The sequence below is a fragment of the Passer domesticus genome, chromosome 2 (genome assembly GCF_036417665.1).
Source record: "Passer domesticus isolate bPasDom1 chromosome 2, bPasDom1.hap1, whole genome shotgun sequence".
In the NCBI taxonomy this organism is placed as follows: Eukaryota; Metazoa; Chordata; class Aves; order Passeriformes; family Passeridae; genus Passer; species Passer domesticus.
The window spans coordinates 104,191,832-104,215,065 of record NC_087475.1 but is presented as its reverse complement, the minus strand read 5'-3'; the positions used below and the strand labels follow the sequence as shown (position 1 = coordinate 104,215,065).

The 23,234-nt window shown below is 43.8% G+C and overlaps 1 long non-coding RNA gene across 6 annotated transcripts; it reads left to right on the top strand.

Annotated features, from left to right (window-relative positions):
* The first annotated feature begins 1,006 nt into the window (after positions 1–1,006).
* Positions 1,007–21,961, top strand: LOC135294647 (uncharacterized). 6 transcript variants are annotated; one of them, XR_010356744.1, is made up of 7 exons: positions 1,007–1,144; positions 3,226–3,420; positions 3,545–3,667; positions 4,578–4,780; positions 9,863–9,998; positions 15,942–17,159; positions 21,878–21,961. It is a non-coding gene; the product is annotated as an uncharacterized LOC135294647 (long non-coding RNA). The 6 variants fall into 6 exon arrangements; XR_010356748.1 differs by having other exon boundaries at positions 9,792–9,998; XR_010356749.1 differs by lacking the exon at positions 3,226–3,420.
* Positions 21,962–23,234: the final 1,273 nt, after the last annotated feature.

Sequence of the window (23,234 nt, the reverse complement as noted above, 5' to 3'; positions counted from 1 at the left end):
CTTCTCACCAGCACACAGAAGAAGCTGCAGTACTTCATGACACTTGATTTGAGCCACTCAGCTTTGTGCTCTTAAAGCACTTGAGGTTCAAAACCTAAATCTGAGTGAAGGTAGTAGTGTCCTCTGTAAAGCTCTGCTGCTCCCTTAGCCACGCTGCTGATGGAGCAGACACCCACTGTTGGGACTGAGGGCACCTGCAGCTGCCAACATCAAACCTTCCACGTGAAGGCAGATTCAGTACAACAGGCACTTGGAGAGCCTGAACTAAGGAATTCGACTCCCTCTATTGATTCTCTTACACCCCAAATTCTTATGCCAAGTGTCATCGGGGTTTTTTTGGCTACACATGGAAAGATACAGACCACAATTTAGAGCTGGACAGCCAGTGTTGAAGCACAGTAGTATAAAAAAGAATTACTCTCAAATGACAGGGGAGACTGAAATTGTGAGACACTTCCTACTCCTATGGCTAAAAGACAAATGATTTCAAGAAGAAGCTTTCTCTCAGATTATCTGCCACGATAAACACTTTTCAGCAAAAAGGTAATGAGGAAAAGCTGTGCCTAACCCCAGAGGAAAGGAGAGAGACAACAGAGATCACATCATGCTATCGGTATTGCCACCAAGCCGGCAATTGTCGCTAACGACGAACGGACACGGGAGATAAAATCGGAGGCACGGAATCCTGCATTGAAGCCTTCCTCTGAAAAGCCTGTGCCTGCCTCTGATGGAGGCCCGGAGCTCTGCTTTCTCTTTGCACCACAACAACGAATGTGCAGCTTATCTCTCCCAGCAAAACGCTGAGCAGAACTGCGGGTGAGTGCTGCACGGGGCGAGTACAGTGCGCGCAGCTCTGCGTGCTGGAGAACATTCGTGTGCTTGCCCCGGGAGCGCCTCCGTACCTGTGGGAGGAACAGGACTGGATGTATCAACCCCTTTGCACCTGGAGCTAGGAGTTAATAGGATTAGCCTGAGGTTTTAAAACAGCTGCTGTTAAAGGCTTTTATGTTAGCTGAACGTGCTGGTCACTCACGACACCTTGCTCTGCATTCTGGGGGGTTTTGGTGGAAGGAATCAGAGTGGCCACATTACTGAGGAGCTGCTAGAGGATATTATCTTGCCACAGATGGTATCATTCCTGCAAGTAAGGCAACCAAGGGGAATAGGAATTGGATGTTGAGGTCACAGAGGGAAACAACATGAGGCACCACTTACATGCTGGGAGCAAATATTAAGGGATACTAAGGTTTGACTCCTGAGGATATAAAGTAGTCGTCTAACGTCACCACACATCACCTATGCCTGGCAGGAACAGGGAGAGGGAGGGTTGTGGGAATGAGGGGATGATAATGGGCACATTCTGCCTGTTGTCCCATTAGTCAAAGTTTCTAGAAGAATGATGGGAATGACTGGACCACCTGTGTGGATGTTGCACAGGGGCCGAGATGGGCTGGGCACTGTGAGTATAAGGACAACACGCTCACAAGGACAGCCACTGCTGCTTCAGTATGTACTCTGTGCAGGGTACCTCCTACTGCAATGCCTGGGTATCCTGAGAAAACCTTGTGGGGGAGAATTCCTCGTGGTTAGCAGTATATGAGGGAGAGGGCTGTGTTGGAAGGGAAGGCAACACAGAGCACAGCAGCCTTTCACTTCCAAGTGTACAGCATGAGGTCTTGGAGAAGTGGAACAAGGAAGGCAGATGTGACAGGCGGAGGAGTAATAGGGGAGAAAAAAAAGCAGCTGTGAAAATAACTCCTAGTGTTTCATGTGTGGGAGAAAGGATATGGATATTTTCAGGTGCTCTGGATGCTCGGTCCAGCCTTTCACACAGCAGGAGAGTGCAGTGATTGGCATGTGTGGGCAAACCAGCCTCCAAGAAGTGCTTGTGTTCTGCCAGAGCTCTAGTCCTGCTTTGCCTGCCTTGGAGTGTCTCTGTCCTGTCTGTACAGGGCAGGTCTAGGTCCAGCCGTTCAGGCTGCACAGCACAGCTCATCTCCCAGGGCACACCTAGGGAGGACAGGTTATTGCAAAGGTGAGGCTGCTGCACCCTTAGGCCATTGCATGCCTGACAAACTGCTTCTGCTGTGACAGGTCCACCCAGCCTGCCCTGACCTAGCCCCCCAAGCAGGTACATACTGCTGTTTGTATCCTGCACTGGTGCAGAGAGACTGAATCTCTGCTTCTGCTGGCTAGCAAATGTCTCACTGGGGGACTGTCACAGAGTGCACCAAATAAAAGAGAGAGAACAAAGAAAAAAGAAAATAAGACATATGTTCAGACCACCTTCTGGTTCAGAAAAGTTCAGGAGGTTTCAAAACAACCTTTTCTTTGCAGAAATCCTGAATCTCCCAACTGAGCTAGCACTGGTGAGACACAAAGCCATAAATCAAGCTCTGGCTCTCTTTGAAAGAATTGGAGTTGGGTTTTTTGGTGTTTTTTTTTTTCATCTATGAATTTCTATTTTATGATGGAATCCAGGAGGGTTTTGCACAGCAAGCCTGCATAATGCTGTAGAAAGTCAGGATATTCACAAGAGCAAGCTCCAGAAGAATGCCCCTGAGATGTTCCAGGTCAGCAGACCAGAACAAGCTCAAGGTTTGTTCACTGCTTAGGTGATGTGGAATGGTTTGAGGAACAGACTGACCCTGGAGTAGCCGTGGTCTGTTTTCCCCACCCTTTGCTTCTGCCTCACTGGCTCCATTTGGCCTCTGCTCAGGTTGTAAACTGTCCCTACTGCATTTCCTGTCCTCACAGTGAGGCACCTGTAGGCATAGGTGAAGGAGAAAACAGAGTTGTGTCTTCCCAGGGTTGTTTGGCTGTCATTGTGTATGGATGAGGCGTGAGGGCTTTTAGCATTTCTCACCCTTTGAGCTGCCCTTTCTGCCAGCCTGGAGCAGCAGTTAGTGGGATCCTGTGGAGGGGAGTAGGGTGGTAGATTGAAAGTTAAACTATACAGTTCATTCTGTGTAGGCAGTGGGGTCAAACACACACAGTTTGGGAATCATTTATTTTTCAAGCTGGGTCTCCTAGAAAGGAACAGGTGAAACCATAGGTTTAAGTAGCTGCTTACAGCCATCCCCGTGATGATGCTCTGTCAAAGCTCAGCTCTTCCTACAGCTCACCAGCATCCCCTTTACCTTATCCACCACATTTGTATGTGTTACCCATCAGTGCAATTTCACAGGCTTACTGAGGATTGCTTTGTGTGATCTCCCTGCACAGAGTTCACTGCTCAAAAATCCATCTGAGCCATGAAGTCAGCATTTACACAGCAAGCTTGTTTTTAGTCTGCTGCAAACATCGTATTTCTGCAAAGATCTAGAGTCTGGCAGCACAAGCTGTTGTAAATTTGCAGAGCATGGTGGCTTTTGCTTGATGAAGAGAAGTAAAGAAACAGACACGTGTGACAACAGAGATGTATGTATATGAACACGTGGTCCTAGCCACAAAAAAAGTTTTTGAAGAGGCTGCACTGACCCAGCTGGTGTAGGTTTGGATCTATAATTGCAGTGGTTCTCATGACACTTCCTCTTTCCAAAAGGTTTTGGCAGAGACAATGTAGCTGGCAAGAATGACAGTGTGAAATGAAGATAAATGAAGAATATGGGCACATGGATCCCTAGAAGGAGGCTGGGTTGATGTTGATGCAGATGCAAATTTTCAGGTACTATTTTTCCTTCTCTGTAACTAGAATAGCAACAACACAAGGAGAAACTGAAGCAAGCAGTGGAGGAAAAAAGCAGCCCTGCATTTAGTACGTCAGCTTAGGGTTTAAGAGAGCCTGGTTCATGCCCTGCTTCTCCTGTAGACTGCGTTTCGCTGCCCTGAAAAAGAAGAGGCACCCTGCCCTTTCTCTTCAGAGCCTCAATTTAAGCATATTTTGACATGCAGTTAAAAGCATGTGTGCCATTCTGGCCAGTACCAAAACAGAGGCTACAGCCTGGTGTCTCCTGTCTCAGAGTACAGATGGCAGTAGCACAGGGCATGGCTTTTTGTGGGTCTACTGCTTCTGAAAGACAGGGATCAGTGCATATCCAGAGCTGCTGTGAAGGGACTTCTGTCTAGGAGGATGGGTGGTATGAAGCTGTGGAGGCTCACTCAATAACTGAAAAGTAGATAATTCTCTAAAAATAGATGGGTGTTTAGGAGACATATCTCTGTTAGTTGCCCATAGTCATTCGGCAGTCGTTTTGTGACATGGTAAGTGAGAAGGATGCTCACCATGTGAAATCCCCCATCCAGTGGAATATGAAGACAGGTGAAGTCCCTATACAGATGAATTCCCTTGTCAGATTTCATGCCACCCAGATGTACCTATTTGGATCATGTCAGGAAAACATCTGCACAGTGGGGAGTTTCCCCTCAACTCTCCTCTGTCCTCCCCATGAATTGTGTACAGAAAAGAAAATTGCCCTTTTTGCAATGATAATTTGGTTCTGCTGTAAGCATTTTAATATGATTATGGGTCAGTTGGGTTCTAATTGACTTTAATTAGCAACCTATATATATGAGATGTCTTTCTCTTTTTCAAAAGTATTTTCCTAATTTTCTCTATTTTAATACTTTTGAAAAAGAAGAAAAAGTACCTCCAATCTGATCCAGCTGATGGTTGTTTCATCAACAAGACAAAGACATCTGTCCCCACACAGCCTCTATTTTTTGGTGGGGAGGCAGGTTTGATCTTTTGAGTCAAATGATCCCTTCAATGAAGATCAGTAAAATAGAATTCCACAGTATTATCAAACTGAAGACACAGCAAGAGAAGAGACGAGTACAGGTGAGTTGCAGGTTACTGATTCCTTTGTCTCTTGAATGAAGTTCTCTGAATGTATTAGAAAATGATGAATTCTCCAAATTTCCACAAGATCCATCTTGTTACTTAAATTTCCTTTAATTTTTCATTGTTTGCTCTGTGGGGCTTTTTTTGTTGTTTTGGTTGTGGTGGGGCTTTTAGGTTTGTTTTTTTTTTTGCAATTTGGCAACTTATCTCATGGGAGACAGAGGCTGACCCTCATCTACCATGACTTTAAACATCTGCAGTTCAGATGTCTAGGTCTGAACCCCTCACCCTAAACCACCCTGTGAAGTGTAGCTGTCTTTGTCAAAGGACAGTTCCCTTCTCTCGGATGGCAGGATCTAGAGGGCCTTCTGTTTCTGTGTCCTTCTCCTTGAGAGAGGTGTAAACTCCGTCAGCCATGGATAGAAAAGTCTTTCTGCAGAAAGACATGCTGCCTGTGGAGCCAGCAGTACGATAGGTGAAGGGAACAACTGATTACCCTTCCTTCTCTCTGAAAAATGTGATATACATTAGAATAGCTTTTAGATGTTTGTGTGGGTGGGTTTTTTCCATATCAGGCTATTTTTGTCGCAATTGCTTAAAAGGAAAGACTTTAACTTCTTAAGAAACTTCAAGAATAAATGTACTCTGAAACTGGATTTGAAGGAAGAGAGTCAGTGGGCCCCAGGGGAGAGGTTCTGCATTCTAAAAGGGGTGTGAAGGTGAATGGACTGGTTCTGTGGCCCCCCCTGGTTGTTGAAAACATGTTTTCTGATACATTTTGGCACTGAAATGAGGGTTCTGTCCCTTTCTAGTCCTCCTGCTGGCAGGGGAAGGGAGATCTAAACCCATGTAAATCAGACTTGAGTGGTTTTCTGCCTGCATTTGGAGGGACCCTGAAACACATCTGATGGGTGATATAGAGGCATTCTTCATGTTACTTGACTTTTGTTCATTTTGCTCTGAACCCTACCTTTGAATACTTTTAGTAGAACCAGTTCCCCAGCAGGTTTATTTCTCCCCTTCTCTGTCCGCTATAAATAATCCTTTTCCCTTGCCTTGAGACAGAACAATTGTATCGTCACTTCCCCTGATGTCCACTGTCTTTGGGAAGTTTTTGGTTTGGCTTTGTTTTTCACCATGCAGATTTTCCTTTCTTTCAGCACATTGAATTTCAGGCTGGATTGATGGTCCTGCAGAGCAATGTTTTTCCATGCGATAAATAAGAGAAGGAGTCTCTGTACTGATGAAATTAATTTGGGATTTCCAAGGTGATAGAGTCCATAGAAATACTGAAGAGTTTAGGATTAGCAAGCTCTGAAAAAGTTACTGGTATTGCAATTGTAGCACACCAAAAAGGCTTTTCTGTCTGTTTGCTTTCTCTTCTGAGGCTGGGGTGGATGTGGCTCGGTGGCAGTGTGCTGGAGTGAATGTTATCTCCTTTCTCTGTCAGCTGGAATATCTTTGCTTCCTTCAAATGAAGTTTGGGCAACCTGATTAAGTGCAAGGTGTCCCTGCCCATGGTAGGGATGTTGGAAGTAAGAGGCCTTTAAGGTCCTTTCCAGCTCATGCCATTCCATGGCCTGGAGAAAGAGAGCTGATTATCCAAACTGAGACTGTTTGGTTCATATTTTTCACTGTTCATGCTCACTTTGGTGGATGTTACCTCTTACCCATGACAGCTCAAGCTCAGGTGACTGCATGTATGCAAATTGGCAGGATGTTTAATGCTTCTCACTTCTGCCTTCTTACTCTGCTCCACATCTGAAAATCATTGTGATTTGGTGGCTGATTAGTTGCCCATCAGATGGGGAGATGAGATATAGCAGAGCCCTTCATCATCCCCCTGAAAAAAAAAATTGGTATAAATAGCCTTCCTGTTGGGCAGTGAGCCAGAGAGGGCTGGGACAAAATGGGACACAGAGATTGCAGTTTTTCTTCCTTCTGTGAGTCCTTTCTCAGTTTAATTGCTGAGGTTATTTTAGGGTAGGAAGGGAGTGTGGGAAAGGGAGATGGGATAATGGATGGAGTAGCTGGTGCTGATATTTCTTGCAGATCTAAACACGTAGGATCCTTTTAATCTTGCAGTTTGGCAGTCTGGTACCTTATGCTACCACAAAATTAACTTAAAGCCTCCACAAACCTTTGAAAGAGAAAACATAGTCAAAATACAGTAGAGCAGACAACAGAAAAAACGGTAAGGTATAACTAATCAGATACCCTGAGATCCCAGTGTTGCTCAATCCTCTTTGCAAAAATTAAGCTGATGACTTTGACCTTTTTAGGGCCTTAATTTTACAGATGTAATGCCAGCACTTAATACTTTCCATGTGCAAAACTCAAAGCAGCTTAAAAAATGAGGGTAGCTGCAGCAATCCTTTATTACAGACAGACTCGCTGAGAGAAATGATTTAACAAAGCCATTAACAGTCACAAGGCTTGCCCATTCTGTGAATGCACAAAGTTAACATATCCTCCAGCTTACCTCATCCAAAGTTATCAAGTAGCTCAGAGAAAGTGCTTCGTTAATAATGTTTTCCCCTCCAGCTTGCTGATGCTGTACTCCCTGCCTGAAATCCCATGATATACTGTTTTTTCCCGCCTCATAAAGGCATGCCAGGTTATTATGCACTCTGTATTTATCTGATGGCCTTGTCTATAGTGTGTGAGTTTCCCTTGGCAAAATGCTGGTCTTAAAAGAGGAAATGCACCAAGTGGCATGTTGATACAGGCTAATTGCTAGGACATTAGGGACAGTAGAAGTTGCAAAGTTCAGTTATGAGAGTGCATCAAGTACCATAAGGGCTGACTCCAGAGTCTCAAGGTCAGATCTGAGCCAAGACTGTTTTTTCAGTAAAGACAGTTGTGCTCAGCATGACCTGAAGCCTCAAGACCATGGAAACAGGGGAAGAGGGGAAGCTTCTGGAAGAAACCAATGGATACAGTCAGGCATTGCAGCTTCATTAATGTTTGCGTTTTGCAACCTGGTGAGTCCTGACAGAGTAGAGCAGTTAGTGATGAACCACAAGACCCTTTAAGAGATGTGGGGACCTGAGTGCATTGGTCAGATGTTCATTATAGTGACTTTCTGTAGTGGTGCTTGGTAGGAGGAACCCTGATAGATTTTGTCCCATTAACAGACTTAGTTTTCCTTTCCTTGCATTCTGTATTTGGTAGTGTTAGACAAGGTATATGCCCAGAATAATTTAGGTTGGAAAAGACCTTCGAGATCAATATTGAAGTGAAATTTGGACTTCAGGTCCAATCTTTCACCAGCTACCACCTTGTCAGCTATACCATGGCACTAAATGCCACATCCAGTCATTTCTTGAACACTTTCTCTCATCTTGTGTCACTGGTTGCCTGAGAGGCCAGCTGATACCACACCCTCCTTTCAGCGAGTTGCAGAGAACAATAAGAGCTCCCCTGAGCCTCCTTTTCTTCAGGCTAAACAAGCCCAGCTCCCTTAGCTCCTCACCAAACCTGTGCTCCAGATTCTCCCCCAGCTCCATTGCCCTTCTCTGGGCACTCTCCAGCACCTCAGTATCCTTCTTGCAGTCAGGGGCCCAGAACTGGGCACAGCACTCAAGGTGTGGCCTCACCAGTGCCGAGTAGAGGGGAACAATCTGCCCTTGTCCTGCTGGCCTCACTATTTTTGATACAAACCAGGATGGTATTATTATGCCACACAGAGGCACCCAAAGAAGTGGCTCATGTGAGGTTTGAACAAGCAAAGACCAGAGCTGCATTTCAAAGTCTCTTCAGGTTCCTGGTTGCTGCTTCTTTCATCTCCTCTGGACCTTTCTCCTGCCTGAAATGCTGGAATAAAGCATTCTCTGAAACGGATTGCACGCTCTGTTTCCCCCAGTGACGCCTAGTAGAAGAAATCTTGTCTCTTAGATATCAAATTTGAAAGCAAAAATGAGAGAGAAAATAACAGTTGCTTTAAATAATGAACAAAAGTACCAGGAGATTTATTCCTCCACCTTCTCCCCCCATCATGCAGATCTTCTCTTTAAAAACAGTTTTCCAAAGTGAGTTTCATGCTGGATCGACAGCCCTGCAAAGCAGCATCTTCTGTTCACGTACTAAATGGGAATAAGTAATTCGTGGGAGTTCAGACTTTCGCTCAGCAAAAGCAGCATGCCTTGAACTTAATATAACTAGAAGGTTGCATATATGTGAAAGTGTGGGGTTATCAGCTTAGTCCATTCCGTGACAAAATCCTGTGGTCTTCTGAACACCAAAGGTGAGAGCAGATGAGGGAATTTATTCATTTTCAGGGAGGTGATAAATGATCAATTAATGATTTCATAACAGCTACTGTAAAGGGTTTATGTGATAAACTATCCGTGGCTGGCCGGAACCAGGTGTCCTCCAGGTGAAAACTGTGGTTGCTGCTACAAATCTTCTTGAACCTGTTTTGCCTTTGAAATGGGCAGATTGGAACAACCTTGTTATTGTTCAACTCATGTTTTGTGTTTAGAAAAGTGGAATACTGCTGCTTTACTACTCTCCCCCTCCCTTCATTTTTTCCCCCTGCATAGCTCTTTCTGTCTTCTCTCAGTTTGGTATTGTGATTTGTAATCTAACACATAATATTGTTTCCTACTTAAGGGAAACTAGCAGGTAGCAGGTCCTGGTGTAAATAGTTGCCTATAGAAATCTAAAGTTAATTGCTGAAAGTTTTTGTGCCAGAAAAAAAGAATTTAAAAAAATGTAAAATTTATATTGAAACCACAAAAGTGGGTGTGAGGCCACTTGAACTGCAAACATTTTATCAACTCAAGCAATTGTTTCCTAGCATTTTCCTTCTGTCATTTTTTCAGACATCTTATAGCTGTGAAAATATACTAAGGGATATTTTTAGGATGAACAAGGTTAATCAGCTACAATGCAAATAAAATTTGAACTTTCTCCAAATCTCAAGCTGATCAGTTTTTGAGGCTCTGAAACTTTCAATTAATTTTTTTCTTTCTTTTTCATTATCACTGCACTTCCAAATGTCCAGGTGTCTGCAGATACCAGATTCAGGGAGCAGTGATATGCTCTGATAGGGTCTCTTCTCCTGTTGTTTCTAAGATAACCAGAAGCAGGATGAATTTGAAGTCATCTTTTGAAAAACGTTGGTACTGATGAGAATTCTTGTCCTGTTTTCTAAAAGTCTGGATATTTCAAGTCAGGCGAGGAGTGGATCAAGCACCTTAACTGGAAACAGGTATGAGCAAAGTTCATAGCCATTCTCTTAGTAGCTGTACTTGTATCTATCAATTTTTGTTGTGTTTGTGGAGCTTTTTTTATTTGGTTGGTTGGGTTTTTTGCTGTCAGCTAAGCTTATAATATTATTGCCAAATAAATAAACAGATCCTGCTTTATCCTGAACTCATAAATCCCTGAACTTAGGAATCTTGCCTACAATTTTTCCCCTTTGAGGGAGGCAAAAACAAAGGTGGTATCCAGAAGATGTTAAGTGACAGGGAAATTCCAACATTGTCTGGAAAGTTTTGACTGCCTGGACTTGCTGTGTTGACGGGTCAGCCAAGGATGTGACATAGAGACAGCCTTAATAGTATTGATGGATGGAGGAGATAAGACTGAGTCAAAGATCAACTATTTTCCCAAGCTTATTACAGAACTTACCTGTTTGTCAGAGCCTGTTTGCAGTAACTGAAAACAAGAAATAATAAACCCATATACAAACAAAGCCACAGTTTTTAAAAAACAAAGCTGTTGAAAAGCTGAGAGAAATGAGAAGGAGACCCAACCGAAGCCTGTTGTGGAATCTTAATTACAGTATGGTGGACTGAGATGGATGGATGCCTTAAACAGACAAGTGTGTGGACAGAAAACATGCAAGCTGCAAGATGGCCCTCTCTGGGAAGGCATTCAGAAAGTCAGGAAAGTCAAATATTTTTTCCTATCCTTTACTGGGAGTGGGAAATGGCAGGACTGTTTATTTTAGCAGTCTGGGAAGTACTTCCTTGCTAATGTGTATGATTTGGAGTTCTATTTTCTTGATGGGCTTTGCACTTTGAAAATGAAAAGAAAAGAAGTGAAGTTTGAAGTCAGAAGGGTAACTGTACCAGAAATGGCCTCCTGCCTCCCTAAGGTTCACGGGTGCATCAGAATGAGCAGGAGTTGGGTAGGATTTACAGTTGGAATACCGGAGGACAAGCTGATCATCTTCCCCGAATAAGCATGAAAGATGTGTTGGAAAAACCGAAATGTCCATATCCACCTTCCCGAGGACACAGTCCCCTGTGTGGATTCCCTTCCCCTCACGTTGGCTCCAGCAGTCTGGACACTTGTCAAATCCCCAGCATGCAGCTGCCTGCATCTCGCACTCCATTATTATTGCTGATGCTAATCTCTGACCGCTGAACACGGGTCAGAACCAGGAGATAATTGCAGCTCCGATCTGCCAGGCACGGTCCTTTGTGAGTAGTTAATGAGTGTTCAGGAAAATAAAGCAGAAAGAAGAAAAGGGGGATTGTGGTTTGCATACAGTGAGATAGGGAATGAATAGGAGATGGAAAGAGGGGATAATTCACTGATAGGGGAAAAAGAAAGAATTTGGGAAAAAAGAAATCATTTGCACTAAAGCTCCTACTGCCTTACTCTTGTTTAGCCCAAGCGGACAGGATCTGGCAAGAAGGGGACTAAGTCAGGATGCAGTCACACCCTGGACCTGTCAGTGATGCTTTGAGTCTGGGTGCCATAAATGCAGAGATGGGGGTCACCCTTTTCCCTGCCAGTCAGGGGTTACAACCACAAGACCGATGCCCTTGTGTTCTTTGCTCTGAGGTATTTGCTGTCCTTTACTCTGCATCTCACACTGCCTGTGTGTTTGAAGGTGCCCTCTAGAGATTGGCTATCTACTCCTAAAATTGGCTTTAGCTCTCTCTTAGCTTGAGTGGCAGTGACCTGTATCTCTCTATCTGAATCACCAAACTTTATTCCCAGCTCTATCTTTATATCACATACAGAGAGATCGTTTTTGGTATCTGAAGGAAAAAGGTGACTTTTATCAAATCTTTGACAGGCCCTTACTCCAAACAAAAAGTAGCTGCATCTAGTGATCCACATGACACTGTTATCCCTAGCACAGGGTTCTTTAACCCTGTGTGCAAGAAGCCAGTCCACACACAGAGTAGAGATATTTGATTTTATTTCATGTCTGTGCAGAAATGGGTGATAGGTGTTAAATCCACAACGCTGGCACCCCTTCAGTATGCCAGGTGCTCATTTTTGTACTCTTTGAACAATAAAAACCCGCCATTTCCTGTATGCCTAACAACCTAAAGATACAGTGTTTGGCTTTACATTCTCGCCTCTTGGCTTAAAGATACAGTGCACGTTTATTTTACTATGCATGCTCTAAGAAGAAGGTTCTTATATGAGTAAGGGCTCATCACAGGTTATGGATGGGCATTTTACTATGTTAATGAGCACAAAGTTCAAGCTAAATTGTTCTTTGGCTTTGTAACTTGATTCATAGTGTCCTCCTGTTCTTACTTTTCAGGCCATGGCTTTTGGTTGGTACAGTTTTTTTTATTCTCTCATTCTTCACAAATTCTTTTGTTTGTCCTGTACTACATGCCAGTGATTCAGTGAATGTGTAACTTTTAACCTTCTCATATGTATTTTATTTCAACAACATGATTCCTCATGAAGATTCCAGAGAGCATGAGTGTTCTTCCTTGCAGAGGAGATGGCACCACCTGCTCCTGTGACATCTGACATAGGGAATAAATTATGCACTATGGGGACACAACAATTTGGTAGTCTGGGCATGTCTGGGTTTCCGGAAACCAGAAACCACCTCAAAGGAGGGGAAGTAAAACTGCTTCCTGCTAATGAATTAGAGTCACTCAGGATGGAGTCTGAGGGGGAAATAAATGATTGTGGTGCATGTTTGTGTCCATATGAGTCCCCTCTTCCTAACGACCGTGTTAATGTGCTCATAAAAAGATATGGTGCAGGGGGGACGTGACTGTTCAGGCTGATTAGCATTTTATGGCAGAACTAAGCTCCATGACAAACTGCTGGCTGGGTGGACTGTTTTTACAACCCAGAAAACTCTAAGATGCTGAAAGTATGAGTTTCTTTTCCTTATTTTGAGTGCTATTATATTAATAATAATATTCGTTACTACTGACCTTTGAGGGGTCCTGCAACTCCCATGAAAACATAAGCTGGTGAGGGAGTTTCAGTGACTCAGGTGAGTCCTAACCAGAAGTGCTCTATACTGGCACAACAGGACAGGGCACTAGGCTCACAGAAATACCTGCAATCAGCTGCAAAGCATGACTGAGATTCTGGGGCCTCTTGGACCTACTAACCAGAAAAATAGGTATCGAATCCTGGTGTCTTGGCCATACCCAGTGTCCGTCTGCAGTTTGCTCTTTGCTTTCAGTAAAGTATTAATTCGGCTTTGCTTTCAGTCCAAGCTCCTGTGTACCGTGGTTCTGTATTGCTTTGCATTCTGGAGGCATTTTTCTGTAGTGTTGAATGACCTACATCCCCATTGTTTGGAAAGAGTGAGGGTAAGATACACCATGGATACATTTCCAGGTTTGGAGCAGTCTGTGAGGTGCTGCTCCAGACCCAAAAGTTGCTGGACCAGATTGATGTCAAGCGTTAATGCTGAGATGGGAATTTTACCAATAAACTGGTAAAATGGGGTAGCAGAGAAAAAAAAAGAGGGTTTGAATCCGTTTGCAAATGTAACCTAGAGAGCACCACTGGGACTACCGCAGATATTAGTGTAGAGAGTCTGTTCCTCAGAGCTGCAGAGCAGGTTCAAACAGCACGGCTTTGTGACTGAGGAGCAGCTCCTTACGTGAGGCAGCAAGCAGACAGACACTGTGATGACGAGCATTTATCCCATGTGCTCCGTGTTGCCTCTTAGTGATGGAAGGGCTTCATCTGGTTAGAAGTCTCACTATATAACTGCTTATCATATAATGTCACTTGGAAGTCAATTTTTTTTTTTGAAGGGGGGAAGTGACAGATATTGAATAGCCTAATGTCAAGAGAATAACAGGTTTTACGCCAAGAGATTTAGAAATGTGAGAGAAGTGGTTTTGAGGGCAGATCAGCTCTGTGAGTGAATGTGGCACGTTGTGCTGGAGAAGGGACAGAAGCCCAGCTGCAGTGAAAACTGGTGGGGGGATGTGCAGTGGAGCAGGTAAGCTGAGCCATGCATCCTGCTTATATGTCTGTGCCTATACACATATAATTACATAATTAGTAGTGAAGACCTCAAACAGCAGCCTGCCTTTATTCAGTCATGTGTGTAAGCCTGGGTTTCTTGATGTATGTGCTGGAAACTGTTAGAATAGGTCTCTGTGGAAAAGCTGGAATAGCCTTCTGGGCATAGGGAATAATTAATTCTAAGCACATACTCGAATGCATACTGAATGGGTGACCAGAGCAGTATGAGATACTTGCAAGGAAACCTGAAAGTATGTAAGACTCTGCACTTCTTATCTTGCTGCTGGCTCCATCCTGGAGCTTGGCAAACCATTAAGAAAAAAAGTAATTTCACAACTGTGTAAATTCCTCATAATGCCTTTATTGAGAGTGTGGCTGCCTTCCCTTCCTCCACACCCTCTTCTTCCCAGTGTGCTGTCTGGGAGCACAAGGGCTGTTATGTATTATTGATTTATAGAACTGAATTGCTAACTCACTTAACTTGAGGACTTTGAGAAGGAGTTTGAAATCAAGAGAATTTAGTTGAAAACCCCACAAGTAGGTTTTCACACTGGAAATGCTTATCAGCAGGATAATGGATAAGTTGGAAGTTACCAAACGTGGCCAACAGGGACTAAGCACTGCAGCTCACAAAATGAATATCTGGAGTCACTCTACCACCAAAATATGTGACAAAAAGTATATTTCTCATATAATAGTATATAAATTCTAATAGCTTATGGATGTAAAGAAATTGCCATTTGCACAGGGATCTTCCACAAGCTGGAAAAAGGGGAGAAAAAGACTCACATTTCATAGAGCAAAATATTTGTTATTACAATTTACTCTGTTTACCTTAGTTTGTCAAAGGGACCCCCTTTTATTATTTAGTGGGTTCTCATCTTGCTTATGGTCTCCTTTCAACCTCATGTGAACGTTGCAGGCAGGATAGAACCAAAAGGAATGAAAATGGGAATGTTTTACCAAGCCTTACCAATAAGCTGCAAACACCATGCTGAGGTGCCAAGATGAGGTCCTCACTGCAGTTCTCAATAAGGTGTTTTGCTTTCTCCTTCTATGAGCTGAACCAGCAGTGAAGCAGTTAATGGCAGTGGCCTTTCCACTGCCAGAGAGACATGGGAGCCCTTGAGAGGTGTGGGAGAGTTCACTTCTCTGAGCTGTAGTTTTGAGGTTTACTTTTGCCACACATTTTGGCTGAGAAGTTTAAAATCTCACTCATTCACATTGTGACAGCTCCACAGCCCTGTAGCTATGCTTCCCTGAACCTCTGAAACAATTGCCCAGAGAGCACCCAGGAATGTTCTTGCACACTGTAATGGGCACTGAAGCCTTGGTGAAGCTGAATCCAGCCTTCAACCCCTGCCTTGCAAATGACTGGTATTCCATCATCTTTGTTGATGGGCTGTCAGAGGGTGTTAGCAAACACACAGGAGCCCAGACTAAAATTCAAGACACTGGGAGATGTCCTTGCATAGGCCTGCTTACCATTAGCTACCAGGTCTGCTCCTGATTGCAGATCCCAGCACTGCAGAGCAGCACACACAAAATGAGCTCGCAACCTGCCCAGGCTGCATATGGTGGCTGGAGATGGGGTACATTTGGTGAGAAATTGGGAAGCTGCGATGATAGGGAATAATAGCAGCTATTTCTGCTATGGGATCATTATGTCCTGAGCAAAGATGTGCTTTTGATGAGAGTGGGATGAGTGGTAGGATGTTTTGGCTTGTCATACCTACAGCTTTGTTCATCTTTTTTGAATGAGTGTGTGTAGTGCTAAAAGTGCATCAATGGCTTTCTTCTGGGGAAAGGATGACTTTAGTTCTATAGCAGAAGCAATGAAGGATGTGCCTGAAAAAGAAGTCCTATCAAGAAGCTACAGCAGTGACATCCCTCTTGGCAGACATATGATGAAAGCCATAACTGAGATTTGGATCTTTTCTTCCAGGCAAAATGAAGCTGTCCTTTCTTGGAGATGAAGAAAAGGCTACTGCTTAAGGCACGAGGCAAAAATTATGAGGGCCAAGAGGTTTCCAGGATAATAGCAGCAAAAGCATGGATGAAGTGAAGTGAGGGAAGTTGGGAATGTGTCACTGAAAGCGAGCAGGCAGATAAGATGTGCAGGACACAGGACTAACTGGAGAAGTAGACCTGAAAATAATGAGGGAGAAAACTGCATTCATTATGGTTTTTGCTACATTCAGGGAAATAGGGCTTGACACTGGACTTTTTTGGAAATAATCAGGATTATGCCAGTGAACTGACCCAATTCAGTTCCAGGCCTGGAGTTCTCCCTCTGTGAATATGTCTTAATTGCTCAATGCAAAGGAACAGCAGCGCCAAGGCCACCACTAAGGTCTCGGTCTCAGTTCCTTCATCTTGATCTCTGGTGTCCTGACAGAGACTCATGGTATTGAGACAGCTGTGCTTGAGTTTCCTGTATGAACCACAGTCTGCCTGTTGCAGACTTGTACAAGAGCGTGTTTGGTACCCAGAATGGCAGGCATGATGAAGAAATCTCTGCCAACCAGATTTCATTTTTTCTCTATTTTTCTCTCTCAGGAAAAATCTTGCTTTTTTATTCTGCATTTTCATGGGTTATGCCACACTGTAATCTTTTGAGACTACAGGGCATACTGTAGAAGAATCTGGAGAATGAAACTTATGATTTAAAGCAGTGTACTGCAAGATTCTTATATGGGGAGAGAGAGACATGAGCTTAAGGACTTTCCCTGTGTTTCTCTGAGGTCTCCAAGAGTTCTTCACAGCAGCCTCTGGTGAAAGAAAGTCCAAATCTTTCTACTGAAGAAGGACTTCACTGCTTCTTTTATAGTGTGGAGTGGTCAAGGAGAGTTGTCACACCAATTTCCCATCATTTGTGCCTTTCCCACCAGTACTGCCAGCACTCAGTTTAGCACTAAACCAGGAGATACCTGCCCATATAATCCAGAACACCTCTTTAGACCTATGTACACTGGTGGGACATGAAGAACCAATGTCTGTGACCCTCCCTAAGGAGTGTGTAAAGGCACAGCCATGAATCTAGACAAGGACTGGCCTGAACTGGGACAAAACATTTAGTGTTGCATTGAGCCATGCAGAAGTAACACAATCAGGGTTGGAGCACAGCTTCAAGTCAAGGAGTAAAATGAGATTCCACAGTGTGGTAAGTTCAGCCCTTAATTTCATCTTTGTGGCCTCTTGCCTGCTCCTGGTGGCTAAGAAGCCTCAGTGGAACCACACAGGATGTGCGCCTTGTATCTAATTCACTGTATATGGAATCTTTTATGCTAGCAACAGTGCTGAAAACTGGCCTTTCTAACAAGAAATCACCAGCCATACAAACTCTTGAAAGCATGGCTAGGAAGCCAAAGCTGGAGATGATGCCCAAGTGTTGTAATATTCAGATTTGGGTCCAATGTCTGAGCCCAACCCTCTCTATTTCCAGTGCAGAGCACTGGGTTCTGGTAGCAGGATTCCTATGCTGCACACGAGGCTGGAGCGCTGTAGCAGAAACCAGAAGTAAGAGGTTTATTACAGAGCAACCAATCGGTATCTTAAACTCACTAACACCAGCCTGGCCTGAACTCCTTCTTTACTAACTTAAATAATTGCATCCTGCTAGCCTTTGATGCCAGAAAGAAGGAGACTGCATCTTTAAATAGAGGAGAAAATGATAGGGGTGAGGTGATCTGATTAGTCTGTAAGATGAGCGGAAATTAGTTATTTTCATCCTTAATCACCCACAGGATGGGCCAATTATCGAGCTGTTAGAGACCTATTAGATGGTTGGGAACTCACCCTTCCTCACCTTCCTCCCATAACCCGGCATGAAATTATTGAAGTCACTCAATTTCACTCTCATTGAAACCCATGAAGAGAGATCTCACAGCCGAGTGTGGGGTGGTTTCAGAGGCCTTTTTCTAATGACGGGCGGTACTCTGGCTTCCAGAAATTGGTTTATTGATTTTACCCAAACCACCTCCCTGAAATGCAACCTGCACTTTAGCAGGAACAATTCTATCTATATGTTTGTCTGTCAGCCTATCTACTTGTCTATCTATCCTCTTGTTTGACTAATCTGAGAGAGACAAACAAACTTTTAACAGCTGCCTGTCTAATCAATGCAGCATGTTTATCCACTCTTGAACAAACCTTCATTTTGCATGTGTATTTGCCAATGTATTCAATGAGTGCTGCTTATGAACAGTTGCATCCTGTGGATTCCCCACTAATTGGATTACCTAAGTGTGTTTGTCACTTGGTATTGTGTGGTAAAAGATGATGGGTCAGATCCATTTACATAGCATTGGTCTCCTCCTTCCCTATCTCTGGCTGGGTAAGAGTAATTAACAAAATGGAGAAGGCACACAGAAGCCGTTGTGCTTTGGAAGAGGGAATTAATAATTTGAGGAAGGAGGAAGAGTGAAATTAGGGTTAGTTTTTTTAGTTAAATTTGAGGCCCCACTATTACAAAAAATATTTGACATGGTGGAGTAAGAGTTGAAATGATTTCTTCCTATCATGCTTACAGAAAGTTCCATGTCCCATTCCTGGAAGTGTTCAAGGGCAAATTGGGTGAGGGCCTGAGCAACCTTGTCTAGTGGGAGTTGGCAGGGGGGGTTGGAACTAAATCTTTAAGGTCCCTTCCAACACAAACCATTCTATGAATTTATGACAGAGTTGATTGCAGAGTACTGAAAGCTGTGGCTCCATCCTTGCCCTTGTGTAGCCATCCGTATTTCAGCACCTTTAGCAGAGTGTTGAGCAGCACCAGAGGCAGAGGATGTAGTTGTATGCTCCTGTGCCTAATGCTTGGCTGCATTTGTGCTGTGCCTCTGTCTGGGGCTTGTAAACTCTGCTCCTGCTTGGAGCTCTGTTTGCTATATGGTGCAAGCACCAGGAATTTTGAAAGTCACCAGAGGTGACAGGATGCTTTAATAGTCATTAGTGCAGTGAGTAGAAGTTGAAATCCTGCATGCTGGCTACCTTTTGAAAATACCCAAATGTGTCTAGCTGCATCTTTTACCTCTTCAGATGCAAGCCCACGTTGTTTCACATAACAAATGTGTTTATTGAATATGGTCTGCAAACTTTTGCCACTGCCTGACCCTTGCCATAGCAGTTGTCAGAAGAAAAACCTCTGAATTTCTGACCTAATAGCTCAGTTCAGTTGTGTAAATTTAGCTGCCTTTTCCCCTGCTAGATGCACATGGGTATATGAAACTGCTGCAGATTACCAAAGACCAGCAGGACACCTGTGCCCTTCCAGAGTGGTAGCTTTATGGTGGGAATTGTTCTATGGCTCTAGATGACTGTTTAAGCAACTGAATGGAGCCTCCTAAACTCTAGGGAAGGAAAGAGTGAAAGAAAGACTTCTGTGCCATCAGCACTGTGACAGACAATCTGGTGGCTTCTCTTGCAAGTCTCTTCCTTCACTGCAAGAGTGCATCAGCATTGTACTGAAAAGCAGCAGTGTGCCCTGGGAGACAGAAAAATAGCTAGAAGGATTTAAAGGATCATGCCAAAAGAAAGCTTCTGATTCTTTTTAGAAATGAGATGATTAGCCCTAGTCTGATTCAAAGTGCATATCCCTTTCTGGATCCAGCTGGAGCAATGGAAGAGGTTGCCTACCCTTTTACAGCCATCTATGCCACACTGATGTTAGTGTGAGCAGTTTGCCAAAGCACTCCCCAACAAAATGACCCCACTCAGCTCTAATCTGCTTTATTTTAACTGCTGAGGGTTAGGGAATGATCACATAAGCAATTTCCCTGACAGGTCTGAGAGAGTGGTAACTTCTCCTGTGATTTGGTAGCAGGCAGCTCTGCAGGCCCTGCAGACAGTAGCCCCAGCAGACATCTGGTCTGTCTTACACCTTCAGTCACCAGATGATAGCTCAGTGAGTCATGAAGAATGCAGCCTCTGTCTTTTGTAGACCTTGGGAGAAATGCTCATGGTTATATGCAATGAAAACGAAATCAATAGGAGTGTGGGATTTGCCATTTTTAGTTCAATGGGCAAAAAAGATCTTGGGCATATTATTCATGCAGCATATCTCATTAGCTTAATAGCCAGTGTAAGAGCTACTGGTAAGGGTAGATTTTATATAACAATCTGGGTGTTCCTGGACCCTCTGCCTGACACCATGGTCCTGCTGTTACTGCAAATATTATTTGAGGTTTGGGATATTTAAGGAATAGAAGTTAGTTTCACCTTTAGCAGCCTTTGGGCAGGTTTTGGTCCCAGTCATACCAATACCCCCTGAAGGATTGTGGACTGTCTTCAGAGTTGTGTATAATTGAGATGAGAATGATCTCCTTTCTGCCTGCTGCATCTTATCTGTGGAAGGGAGAGGGACAGATCACTCTTGACTGCTTCCACTACCTTTGTTTACTCTTTAATTTAAATCTTCTGTTCATTTACAAAACATATCCCACTCTGGATCTGCAAGAGGTTTCATGGACACATGCAAAAGCATCACAGCAGGTGTTTATGGACACAAAAGGGAAGACTAGGCTTATTCAAACCAGTCTTATGTTTTGGAGTGTTTTCTAGTTGTTTCATACAGCTCTGCCTTTTCTTTAGGTAACTAATATAGTGGAGTAGCTAATGTGCTGCAGATAGCACATTGGGCAAGCAAGCACAGGGCTAACGTTAATGATATGCTACCATCTGTATAAACCATTTAGGTACCATGGTTTTGGGTAGTCTGTAAGGACCTGATAAATGCTGTTGCTGTATGCTGGAAGTTATTTGATTGAACTGGCTGTTGCTGTTGCCATCAGCTCCTCAGCTGTTAATCTTTCTTCTTGTGGCATATTCCTGCTTGGCAGGAGCTTCCTACCTCTCCCCACTCCTGTCATCTGGGCAGGATCTGTGAGCCTCCATCTCCATGCTTACTTCAGCTGGCAGGTCCTCCTCACCCTCCCTCCTGATCCCTACTGGACTAGACCCACAGGCATAAAATATCATTCTCTTCTAGCTCCCTGCTTCTGGGTTAAGCCTCCACCAGCCTCAGTTTCCTTTCTTATATTTGCCCCAGTTGAAGGGCAGCATGTCCTTGACCCAGACAAAACAGATGGCATCTCCCTACGTAGCATTCAGGCACGATTTCTCGCACAGGCTGAAGGAGAGGGCTCAGACAGGTCTGTTCCCCCTCATTAGCTTTGTCTGACATCATGCTCCAAGTCATGGGGCCCAGGAATGGTTGTGTGGCTGTGCAGAACCGTGCCCCTATCCATTTCTCTCCTGGATGTGGCTCTGGCAACACTCATGTCCACCTTTGTCTGCCCTTATATACAGATCCCATGAGGCTGGGCCTTCTCAGATCCACAATTTAATCACAGAAAGCTGACATGATGCTGAAAGTGATTTGTTGTGGCCATGCTGGCAGTTAAGTCATTGCCAGCAATTGCATCCAAACTCCATAAATTGCTAGCATGGACTGCTGATGGGAAAGTATCATGGCTGTCATCTCAGCACTCGCACAGCTTTTCACCCCAGCCAAGATTTTGTGCTGGGGATCTAATGGGTTTCAAATCCTGTACAACCAAATTCTCCATCAATATCCCTTCATGGACTTGCACAATGGAAAATTTTCCTCCTGTTCTTAATGAGGAAGTAGCCTTAAAAGAAAGTCCTGGGGGGGGGGGGGGCGGTGGGGGGGTTTGGGGGGGGGGTGGGGAGGAAGGTGGAATTGTGATTTGAAGTATAAAAAACAGGTGTCATCCAAAACAATTCAGTGCTACAGAAAAGAAGATCTGAAACAAAGGAGACTACCATCCTGCTCCCCAGCCCCAAAAAGTCTGAGAAGGAAAGCGTTCATAACTCAGAGCTTGTGTTTGTTTTAAAGTAATCTGGGATTTACCTAACTTTTTACAGTTTTAGTGCACAGCAGCAGTTTCAGCAGCAAGGACATGAAAAACGTTAGATCCAGGCAAATAGAATGTGGACCAATCTGGAGTGGTAAGAACCATCAAACTTATCTATTTTATTTTTTTTAAGAACTAATGGGGAAAAATGTTTTTTTTTTTTTTTTGGTAAACCCTTGCCCCCTTCCCCAGTAAACCATGGCTTTGGACAGTACATGTCACAGAAACTTTGACAAACAGAAATCTGGGTACAAGCTCATTTCCATGTAATGGGAGTATTTTGACAGTGCTTTCAAACTCATCTCATTCTGTGATCCTGGGCAGTCAGGTCTTGTTCTTACATCCACTATGGAGGACCTTGCAATTTATATCCATGAGACATGGATAGGGCCAGGGTATGTGATCAGGTGTTTATACTCTACTACAGCAGGGATTTTACTTGAGAAATATCTGCACCATTAGAGCTGTTCCCTCTAGAATAATTAGGAAGAAAATGTTCTCCATGAACAAAATTTATCTCTGACTGTCATGGGAGGTGTTCTCTGAAGAAAGCTGGAGGAAGATAGATGCTTAGCTGGACATCACTGAGATTTTTCAGGCGTGCATAGTTTCAGGTGAGTTTAGTATTGTGAAAAGGGCCAAATGGAGAAGTGTGAAGACTGATGGTCTGATATTACCTCCTCCTAAATTTTATATAAGCAAACTTTCCTTTATCCAGACCTAGCCATAACAAGAGGCTTTTTCATCCCTATCTTGGTTTTTGTGCTCAGGAAGACCTGCTGTCCTTCTAACTCCTACTCAGTCCTGCAAAATGTGTGACAGTGTAACAGCATTGACTTCAGTAGGGTTGCTCATCTCTGTCACTTGACTTTAGTAAGAGATGATGTAGGTCTCCTGAGCAGAGTAGGAGATCACAGGTCAACACACTTGGTCTGGATCCCTGATTTCATCACTGAACTGCAACATGATCTTGGATGAACACTGTGTTGTCTCCATTATTTAATTCCTACCTCTGTATTTAGTGGCCCTTACCCATGGCCAAATAGCCCTTGAAGTGTTGTACACCACTAGTGTACTAAATCTTGTTTATTGAACACCAAGTGGTGCCTAACCCCACGGAGGTGTTTTATTAGCTGTGGATGAATTTGTTCACCTGTTGTGTTCATAATGGTGGTTCCTGTGTGCAGCTCAGTGTCTGAGCAATCTGCTTCTATCCTGGTGTCTAGAAAGAAGGCCACGACCCCTCCTGTCTCACCCCTGAGCACAGCAACCCACTGCTGCCACAGACTGCTATTCCACCTGGTCATTTCCCCAAATCTTTAATCAGATTTTAATATTCTCTCCGTCTCTCAGCTTCCCCCACCCCC